This window comes from Cervus canadensis, chromosome 12 (assembly GCF_019320065.1).
Source record: "Cervus canadensis isolate Bull #8, Minnesota chromosome 12, ASM1932006v1, whole genome shotgun sequence".
Taxonomy (NCBI): domain Eukaryota; kingdom Metazoa; phylum Chordata; class Mammalia; order Artiodactyla; family Cervidae; genus Cervus; species Cervus canadensis.
Window position 1 is genome coordinate 71,334,496 of NC_057397.1, and position 12,025 is coordinate 71,346,520.

The 12,025-nt window shown below is 35.0% G+C and overlaps 1 protein-coding gene across 1 annotated transcript in view; it reads right to left on the reverse strand.

The window, feature by feature from the left end:
* Positions 1-12,025, reverse strand: part of CNBD1 (cyclic nucleotide binding domain containing 1) — a 385,369-nt gene that overhangs the window by 20,112 nt on the left and 353,232 nt on the right. The window lies entirely within an intron of this gene.

The window sequence follows — 12,025 nt, forward strand, 5'->3', positions numbered from 1 at the left end:
GACAAGAATTTGGAATGGTGTGCTAGTAAACTGTGTGGTGGAGGAGAGGAAGAGGCAAGCCCCAAATTGTATCATTTGATGGTGCAGATATTGATGCCATGACTTGTTTCAAACTGCCAGTGATTTAACAACTGTCTCAAAAAAACAGAAAAATCTCTGAATATTTAACATGTAGAGCTTCAGAGCTCAAAGTGTATAATGAAAAAGGAAGTAAAAGGTTATTTGTTAGAAGTCATTTATTTTGCTTAAATAAAAATTTATGTAACTCTTCTACTGTTTTATACATTGTCTCTTAAATAACATTATAAAGTTATCTTCAAACATCAAAGCATAATATAGCTATGCTGCTGCTGCTGCTGAGTCACTTCAGTCGTGTCCGACTCTGTGCGACCCCATAGACGGCAGCCCACCAGGCTCCCCCGTCCCTGGGATTCTCCGGGCAAGAACACTGGAGTGGGTTGCCATTTCCTTCTCCAGTGCATGAAAGTGAAAAGGGAAAGTGAAGTCGCCCAGTCGTGTCCCACTAGTAGCGACCCCATGGACCGCAGCCCAACAGGCTCCTCTGTCCGTGGGATTTTCCAGGCAAGAGTGGGGTGCCATATGGGCTTATGTGTAAACTGTATAGACATGGGAATGTTTTCACAGACACAACAATTTAAAAACGTGAAGAGTAGCCTTTTGCCAAAATATGATATGATAGCAGACATTGTTCTACTTCTTTTAATCAATCAATAGGACATAAAGAAAAGCATAGAGTCTTCTGGCAATGTAATAGGTAAGAGAAGGATACACTTAAACAGATACTAAAGAAGCACACTATTCTTAACTTTTTGAGCAGCACTATTGTAAATCTTTTCTTGAAAGTCAAGCCTTATATACAATATAGAGCAGCATGCATAATATCAAAGCAAATAGAGATCAATTTGTCTTTGTATTAAAGGCAAGGCAACAACAGAAAAGCTGAACCACTGCACTAAAACCTATGAGGCAACCTCCCTCCTTAGAGGGAGCAGTTGCTTCCTGAGTAATTGTTAATAGTCTCTATTCTAATCATAGAAAATGTTTATCTTAATGAAGACAACACAGCAAAACCCTTTTCATCTAAGTAAGCAGGCCGAATTTAATGACATTACAAAAAAGTATATCTCATTACACTTAAATAAGAAATTTTAGATCCTTTTTGACTAGGAAAAGAATTGCACCTAATGCCTGTAGAGAGTTAACACCTCTCTCGTGTTTCCTAGTTTTAACTGTTCAGCCTATGATCCTGCTTCCCATTGCAAAGATCTTATGCCAGTGATGTCAAGATAAATGTCGTCAGGTCCATACCTTTTCCTCTTGAGTTACACAGAAAATGATGAACAACAGAGAAAGATCCAAAGGATTATAAGACAATTTTAAGTGGAAATATTTAGTCATGGACTACATAGGATAAATTTTATTCATTGTTATTTAAAGGTAATAGTCAAGAAATAAAGCTTATTTGTATTTCAAACTTAGGCTTTAAAGAGCCTCATCAAAACTCACACTCATACTCTAAAACCTGAAGTTTTAGATCATTATGAAAACAGCAAACCTGATTTTATCTTAAAGGTAAATAAGAAAGGGAAGAAAAGCAAAAGGGTTCATAGAAAGTGAGCAACAAAAAAAAGATCCACAAAAAAAAAAAAAAAAAGAAGAAGAAAGTGAGCAACAGATATCGTTCTTTTCCTTCTTGTTGTTTATTATATACCAAGAAATAGTAAAAAAAGAAAAAACTAATAAAATAATTTTATTCCAATTTTCAGGTCAGTTAGAAGTCATGATAAGAAAGATAATTCCCAACTGGCTATTAGAATCAGCACTGGAACAGTTAAGGTCTCAGTTTAAATGGGAACTAGTGATTAGAAAGATTGTTAAAGGACACCTTCTTAATTAAGATAAGCTCAAGCCATTAGCCTAACAGACCAAACACAGTTTTGTATCAGAGTATCAGTAAGACTGATGCACCTCTAAGAGCAGAACACACATTAGCTTAATGGATACCAGTTCCTGTAAAACTAGATTACTAGGAAAAGAACAATATTAATGAAACAAATGCTAGCAAGTGCTACTTTTGAACTTAACTTTCAATTTGGGGAAATATTTTTGAACTTGTTTTCCTTATGAATATATTTTTTGCTGTTGCAATGTTGCTAAGAAAAATCTTGGTTAGAAACGACTTTGTATTTACAAATGCTGAGTATTTCTGTAAGGGTCCATACTAATGAAACTTTCAGTTCAGTTCAGTTCAGTTGCTCAGTCGTGTCTGACTCTTTGTGACCCCATGAATCCCAGCACACCAGGCCTCCCTGTCCATCACCGACTCCCAGAGTTTAATCAAACGCATGTCCATCGAGTCGGTGATGCCATCCAGCCATCTCATCCTCTGTCGTCCCCTTCCCCTGCCCCCAATCCCTCCCAGCATCAGGGTCTTTTCAAATGAGTCAGCTTGTCCCGTCAGGTGGCCAAAGTATTGGAGTTTCAGCTTCAGCATCAGTCCTTCCAATGAACAGCCAGGACCGATCTCCTTTAGGATGGACGGGTTGGATCTCCTTGCAGTCCAAGGGACTCTCAAGAGTCTTCTCCAACACCACAGTTCAAAAGCATCAATTCTTCGGCACTCAGCTTTCTTCACAGTCCAACTCTCACATCCATACATGACCACTGGAAAAACCATAGCCTTGACTAGATGGAACTTTGTTGGCAAAGTAATGTCTCTGCTTTTTATTTATTTTTTAATTTTTTAAATTTATTTTTATTAGTTGGAGGCTAATTACTTTACAATATTATAGTGGTTTTTGCCATACATTGACATGTATCAGCCATGGATTTACATGTGTTCCCCATCCTGATTCCCCTCCCACCTCCCTCTCCATCCCATCCCTCTGGGTCTTCCCAGTGCGTGATAAAAATAACCCTATATGCAGGACAGAAAAAGAGACGCAGATGTATAGAACAGACTTTTGGACTCTGTGGGAGAAGGCGAGGGTGGGATGATCTGAGAGAATAGCATTGAAACATGTATATTATCAAGTGTGAAACAGATCACCATCCCAGGTTGGATGCATGTCTCTGCTTTTTAATATACTATCTAGGTTGGTCATAACTTTCCTTCCAAGGAGTAAGCATCTTTTAATTTCATGGCTGCAGTCACCATCTGCAGTCATTTTGGAGCCCCCAAAAATAAAGTCTGAGACTGTTTCCACTGTTTCCCCATCTATTTCCCATGAAGTGATGGGACCAGATGCCATGATCTTAGTTTTCTGAATGTTGAGCTTTAAGCCAACTTTTTCACTCTCCTCTTTCACTTTTATCAAAAGGCTTTTTAGTTTCTCTTCACTTTCTGCTATAAGGGTGGTGTTATCTGCATATCTTTAACCAATGTTAAACACTACCTCTTTATTATTTGAAAATCTATATTTATATTCATTTAAGAATATTTATAGCTAAGTGGAAGCAAATATTGAAATAGAAATATGTATCAGAAATATTGATCGCTGACTAATTTCCTAGTATACTACACCTGCTGAATTCATGGCAGGTTAAAATAGGTCATTATTCTAAAGTATGAGCACTATATGTAAAATTCTCTCATGCAAGTTAAGTACTTGTCACTTTACATAGAAATAAAAATAAGTGAGCATTTCTCTAATCTCACAAGTATGAGATTTTGGGGGAAAATTATTATTATTTTGAAAAAATTATTGAAATTATTGAATTTATAAAAAATTATTGAAATTATTGAAAATATAAATTGAAAAAATTATTATCAATCTATTATTGATAGAGGAAATCCAGAGAAATATGGGTGGAAGAAATTTAAATTTTGAATATGCCTCAGAAGCTATTCCAAGAAAAGAATTCATGGGCTTAGTCACTCAGTTGTGTCCAACTCTTTGCAACCCCAGGGACTGTAGCCTGTCAGGCTCCTCTGTCCATGGGGATTCTCCAGGCAAGAATACTGGAGTGGGTTGCCATGACCTCCTCCAGAGGATCTTTCCAACCTAGGGGTCAAACCTGCATTTTTTCAGGCAGATTCTTTACCATCTGAGCCACTAGGGAAGCCTCTCCAAGAAAATTAACTAATACAATACATTTATAGAATCATTTCACAGAAAGTAACAGAATATGATTGGTTGCTCATTAAAAATTAAGACAGATGAAGAAGGTCCAGACCTGATGTTGGATTCCCCGAACCCTCTCTCTTCCACATTCTTGCTCCTTTTTCTCTTTTCCTCCCATTCCACACTCCAAGGTAGGACAAATATTGGTAGTTGGAACTTTTTACTGATGCGGAAGCTTAAACTCCAATACTTTTGCCACCTGATGTGAAGAACTGACTCATTGGAAAAAACCCTGATGCTGGGAAAGATTGAAGGCAGGAGGAGAAGGGGACAACAGAGGATGAGATGGTTGGATGGCATCACCGACTTGATGGACATGAGTTTGAGCAAGCTTCTGGAGTTGTTGATGGACAGGGAGGCCTGGCGTGCTGCAGTCCATGGGGGTCACAAAGAGTCGGACATGACTGAGCTACTGAACAGAACAGAGAGCCTTTTACAAGTCAGGGCAGGAGAGATTGTGGGGATCTGATGCCCAGCCAGATAGCCAGGACACACTCACAACATCTTCATTCGGATTTCCCCCTCTCAATGAAGTCTACCGTGATAGATTGTACTACAGTTTAACCCTCTCTTTCCCAGCTCTCTCACCCTATTCTCTTTTTCCTCATGGTTTTATTATCATCTAACATACTAATTCACTCATTTCTTTCTTGTGCTTGTTGTGTATTATGTCCTCTAACCACGAGGATGCAAGCTCCATCAAGACAAGGATCTTTATTTCTATCTTTCATTCATGCACGTACTTGCAAAGTAGCCATTCAATAAATATTTGATGGACAAATGCAACATCTCAATATTGAACTGCAATTTTCTCAGAGTTAATTGAGCACAGGAGGAAATTCACTGTATAGTACCTTAGGTTTTCATGAAACCAAGCTGCATGACTAAAAATTCTGGATGAAATGTTTTTAAGTATATGAGGTGGTATTAGGCAAAAACAAACAGACAAAAATACCAATCTCAAAAGCCAGAAACAGAAAGAGTGCAGTCATAGGATTAAGAAAGCCCTAGAACCAGTGGCAAAGTGTCTGAGAGATCGGACAGGCACATCCTCCTTCATAAAACCCCCAAGAGCAATATTCTTGTGGGGTGAACTGGAAAACATCCCACCTTACAGAGAGAATTATTGAAGATATTTTCCTCTCTTAGTTGTGGTACTACTTGATGAAAAAGAGAAGAGAAAATCTCTCTGAAAATTATTAACCATAGCTCATGGTATTGGGAGTAATGTCTACACTGCCTATAAGGTACCAAACATCTTTTTTTAAATTATAAAGTTTTTTTGCAACTCTATATCCCCAGGAAAAAATTCTTTCTGGATAAATTCATGTATGTCCAGGCTTCAAAAGAGTCCCACAGATATGAAGATACTATTTTAGGGAAATTGAGCCCTTAATAAAATATGTATTACTAGATATATTAGCCAACCAGCATCATTAATTATAGCCACCATACTATTATACACATAACTCTCTCTCTCTCTCTCTCTCTCTCTCTCTCTCTCTCTCTCTATATATATATATATATATATATATACACATATATTATAAACATAATTATGCATATATTTAAGTCATGGTTCCTATTATCTTACATAACTATTGTTTCTTATATGAACTATGAACTGTTGACTTAAGAAATGGAAACATTGCTATTGATGTAATAAAAGAGAAAGCTTTGAAGAAAGGACTAACATTTAGCTGAAGGTTAATTACATTTATAGTTCCACAGTCAGAGTAAATCAAGCTTAATAATTATCATACTTAGAATTTTTATTCCACAGAAGTAGTCATAAGTAAGCAAATATGGGTCAAGTGCCAGAATATTTCTTTCTATGCAGCAGGGGTTGATCATCAAAGAATTTAGGTGACATTACCAATGATTGACTATATGCTAAGCAAACAGACATTTTAAAAAATTTTTCAAATAACATAAAAAATGTAAATTGTCATCTTCCAAAAATATTTCCGATTCATGGATACCATTATTCTTTCTTTTGCCCAGCACTGTGATGAATTTTGTTGCAAGTGTGTGTGTGTGTGTGAGTGTGTGTGGACATGCACACATGTTTGTGTTTAGCTTGACATTTAGAATCGAATTCTATTTTCAATTGAAATGGCAAAATGATCTTATTTCATAGAGTTCTTCAGAGGACTGAAGAGTTAATCTAAATTAATCTGCAAGAAAGAGTACTTTATAAATATCAGTAAATTAATAGAAGAAAATTATTTTTGTATTAAACAGTTTCTTCATTTTCACCTGACAATCATATTAATATATTTCAACCATAAATTATAATCATTGTAATTGTCCATTTAACAAGGATACACTGATTAGCAACTTCATTCTGACACTACATAATCATCTACATTGATTTCAGTTAAATTACTTAAGCAATATTATATTAGAGATGAATAATCATGTACTAAATGGACTGGTCAAGAAAGAACATGAATAGTATGATGCATTTATAATTTGTACCTAGGTATCATTTATACCTAGATGATAATTAAATTTATTCATTGCTTGAAATAATGATTTACCTCATTAACTTCACAATAATTAATTTATTTCAAGATATATTCCACTTTGTATATCTTAATGTAATCTGGACCAGTGTAGGTAAACCAAGTAAAGAAAATTTCTTTTATTACATTTCTTCAGAACATTGGTCATTTATACCTGAATGAGTTCAATCACTTTACATGATATTTATGCAAAAGTACATTTCATTACAACTACTGATGATTCAGCTTCATTTTTGTATACACTATTATGATGAGAAAAAAGTGCGAAGTTGTTATTTTTAAGATTTTTCAAACAACTTTAAAAAATGTGATAAATCCTATTTTCATTTTTAAATGGAATATTATTTTTATAATTAGCTTTATAATTTTTTTATTAATCCTTTTTACAATATCATTTGTTGATTCCTCTGAAACTATTGTTTTCCTCTTAATCACATTACTTTCACATGTTAAACAACTCAAAATAATTGCATACTCAATATAAATTGCATACCCTTACCTATTATTGCTATTTCTACTTTCAAGTTAATAATTGGGTTTCCCTGGTGGCTCAAAGGGTAAAGAATCCACCTGCCATGCGGGAGACCTGGGTTCCATCTCTGAGTTGGGAAGATCCTTGAAGGAGGGAATGGTTACCCACGCCAGTATCCTTACCTGGGGAATTCTATGGACAGAGGAGCTGGCAGGCTGCAGTTCATTTCCATCTTAAATAATTTCTCTCACATACTGTCAGGTTAAATAGCTTATTGAGCTTTCTCCCATGTGTGCAGATTATTTTCTAATAGTTTCATCAAAGTTTCCTTTTTTATTTTATCAAATATATTCAATATACCCAAAACTTAACTCTTACCCTATGCCATGTTTGAATTTTAGAACTGGTAGGGCCTGATTAATACATTCTAACAAGATAAGTTAACAAATTTGTTTTTCTAATAACATTTTCATTTTATTCTCCTGTACACTGGGTTTTTTTTAATGTATATGCTAATGGTCTAAATGAAATGAAATGAAAAAGTTGTTTGAGGTTTTATAAGAAATAAATTTGCAACATGTGTCAAAATTCTATAACATTTTGGACACATTGAGGAAATGGATCTAATTGTAAGAATTTTTTCTTAAATATATAAGTAGACAAAACTGTATGTGTAAGATAGTTTATGCAACTTAAATGAAAACCAACAGGGAAATGCTTAAATAAAATGTGATAATCCGTTGAATATATTATATTATGCATCTATTAAAATTCAAGGGGCTTCCATGATTGCTTAGCTGATAAAGAATCTGCCTGCAATCTGAATTGCAGGAGACCCCAGTTTGATTCCTGGGTTGGGAAGATTCGCCTGAGAAAGGATAGGCTACTCACTCCAGTATTCTCAGGCTTCCCGATGGCTTAGCTGGTAAAGAAGTTGCCTGCAAAACCAGAGACCTGGGTTCAGCCCCTGGGTTGGGACTGATCCCTGGAGAAGGGAATGTTCTGGCCTGGAGAATTCCAAGGGGGTCGCAAAGAGTCAGACACTCCTGAGCTCCTTTCACTTCACTTCTTCACTAAAACTCATAACTTTAGAAACTGTTACTGACACGGAAATATGGTAATTTTATAAAAGCCAGTGGCAATGAGTTCCATTAACTTTATAGTATTCAACTTTGTTTGAAAACATACAAAAACTATATGTTTCTGAATTAAAAATCTGGCAAAATATAAGATAAGGTTGATAATTGTAACAGTCACTGTTTGTAAGAGTACAAGTTATGGTCTGTAATATTCAGTATGCAAGTATATAATAAATGTATGCATTGTTTATATATTATTTTCATAATTACATTAAATAAATCATTTTCTAAAATAATTTTTAACAACTGATTTATAATGTGATCTCTGATAGAGGTATACCATAATTATGGAATAAAAATAAACTGATTTTGAGCAATATGGTATAATAACAAACCCAAGACCCTCCTTCCTCTCACAGAGACACTGATTTAACACCAGTCCATAGACCAATTCTATTTGTTAAAAGTCCAGAAACTAAGTAAAAGTCTCTTGTCATCCAGGTAAGCACAAAACCAGCCATATCGAAGCTGGTTAAAAAAAAAAAAAAATCCATGGCACACACTTGTCATCGTCTGCCCACCACTCCCTCCCCCAGCACAACTCCAGAGGATCAGGAGAAAATTACTGCTTCTGATTTCTGTCCAGGGAGGCAGAGAGAAGGCTGGATTGTATGTCCAAAGCTTTGCACTTTCAGGGGAACTGCCTGACCATTGGATTCTGCCTTGCTTCTCTGAGAGCACTGATAGAACTCAGGACACTTTATCTAGATGCCTGGGGACCTCTGGGAACAAACAAGAGCTGGGTAGCATGCTGCTTCTCCAGGACACGCATTAAGCAGCAAAGTCCAAAACAGCTCTGTGGCCTCTCCCTCAGGGGAAAGAGAAGAGTGATGCAGGTGTCCAATGCTCTGGCTTTTCAGCATGCTGCCCGACTTATATCTTGTCTGAAGCTGAGGCGACTGCACTGGAATGCATGTGAGTGCATATTCCCGCACTGACAGGAATATCGTGCCAGGTTGAGTTCCGCTGAGAACAAAAACTTCCCACTGTGTACCAGAATCTACAGGACAATATACAGACTCTATGTGGCACTCCTGATTGGAACTTGGCAAACCTCTTCATCAAGGAGATCAGACACACGAGGCCAGAGAAAATGCATCCCTGGAAAAGGCTTGAAAGATCTCTAGACTATCTAGCTAAGGCTGATTGAGGAAGTTCCTCCCTGGGCAGAGCTATGCCACAAAGACTGGGAGAAGCAGTTGGCTTTTCACATTCCAAAGTTCTGACAGAAGATATCTAGACATACAAAAAGCAGGGAAATATGGGGCATTCAAAAAAACAAATTAAATCACAAGAAAATGATCCTAAAGAAATGAAGAAATATGTATTAACAGACAGAGAATTTAAAATAGCCATCATAAAGATGTTCAGTAAATTAAAAGAGAGAACAGACATGTAAATAACTGACATCAAAAAAATGATGTAGAGGAACTGAGTAAAAATTCTAGAACTGAAGAATTAAAATAACTGAATTGAAAAATTGTCTACAGGGACTTAGCTTTTGACTAGACAGAAGAAAGAATCAACACACTTGAAGACAGGACTTCGAAAATTATTGAGGCTTAAGAGCAAGAAATTAAGGGGAAGAAGAAGGATTAAAAAAAACAGGAATAGGAAAAGTGAAGAGAACCTATTGCGGGACATCATCACATAGTGTAGCATACGCATTATGTGAATCCCAGAAGAGAAAAGAAAGGGTCAGAGAAACTTTGTTACACATGCATCCCATAAACTAGTAGAAAGAGAACATTTTAAGTAGGAACATGGACAATATATAAATAATGCAAATCAAATTTCTAGAGATGAGAACTAAAGTATCTGACATGAGAAATATAACATACAACTGACACGTTGGACACCACAAACAAAATGATTAGTCACTTAGAAGATATGATAATGGAAATTATCTAAAATGAAGAGGAGAAGAGAAAAAAAGAGGATCAAACATGTATACACAGACACACAGAGAACAGAGCATCCTGAGACACGGGACAGATTGAATCCATCTAATACATGTTATCTGCACACCCAAAAAAGAGTGAGTGAGCACTTTAAAAATCACATCCAAAATATCCCACATTTAATTAAAACTAATATTCCACCCAATAATAGCAAGATATACATTGGTTACAAGTACACATGGAACACATACTACATAGACCTTATTCTGAGCCATATAAAAAATCTCAGTAAGCTTAAAGATATTTAAATCATACAAAACATGTTCTTTAACCAAAACAAATTTAAATTTAAAATTATTAACCTGCAAAATCTAAAATATTTTTAAGTTTAATAACATATTTCCAAGGAATGGGTGAAAGAGGAAAAATAAAATTATAAAGCATTTTGAAAGATGAAAACAAAAAGAGTAACACGTCAAAATTTGCATATACATCCAAAGCAGGACTCAGAGGGAATAACATTACATGGTTATATTAAAAATGAAGAAAAATCTCAAATCACTAACCTCAGCTTCTGGCTTAAGATACTAAGAGAGTGAATAGAAGTCAAAATAGACAGGAGAAAGGAACTAATAAAGATATGAGCACAAATCAATGAAAAAGAAATCAGGAAAACGGCAGGGAAAACAGATGAAAATCAAAGCTGCTTCTTGGAGAAGATTAACAAAATTGAGATACCTCTATCCCAGCAGTCACAAACACACAAAAAGCACCCTCTGATAAAAGTCCGATTATTACCCCCATTTTACAGAGGAGAAAATAAGGCACAGAGAAGTTACATGATTTACCCAAGGCCTCACAATTAGAAAACAGTACAGGCAGAATTTAAATCCAAATTATCTTTCTTCTCCAGCCATGCTCTTAAATATATATTAATATTATATTTTATAATGCAAACATTTACAAATTCATATCAATATTTAAATATCTGTATCAAATATAAATATGGTAAATGGTAAATAATAATTACCTGCTGTCTGGCACTTTTTCACTTTTCAATGTATCTTGTAGATCATTACGCATTTGTACATTGGTACATATACAAATGCATCATGTAAATTATGCATTCGTATATGCTTCATTCTTTATATTGGGCAGATCCCCATTATACAAATGTTCCCTAATTTATTAACCAGCCCATTATTGATGGATATTTGCTTTCCAGAGCAAAAAAAAAAAAAAAAATTGCTGCACATACATCTTTGAATAAACTAGTGCACATTTACTGGTAGTATACATTTTTAGAAATGAAACTTATTTATAGAAAGATTGTTATGTTTTTATAGATTTTGCCAAATTAGTCTTGAAGCACGTCGAACCAAGTGATATGCCTACCTAAAAACACATACGATTCTTATTTTCCAATCCTAGAAATCTTTATTAATAAAATTTTGAATGTTTGTCAATGAGACAAGTAGAAAATGTCAATTAAATAAAATTGAATTTTCAAAATGATGAGCAAATGTGAATGATAAGAATTGCCTTTTCATTCTCCTTTCTTCATTTTCTCTACCTCTCTTTCTTTCTACCAATCTGAGATTTTACAATTGATTAGTTAAGAGCCATTTTATGTTAGAAATCATTTTTCGCAGGTGTACAAAATTTTATCAGCTTGCTTTTATGTATTAATACTTATGAATCACACTGCCATGCAGAATACTGAATTTTTATTATTCTGGGATTAATATTTCAATTTTAATTTTGAAATTTTAGTTTCAAAAAGATATTTTACATTTTCTTTAACCATGCTTAAAAGAGCATCTCCCACCAAAAGTTAGGA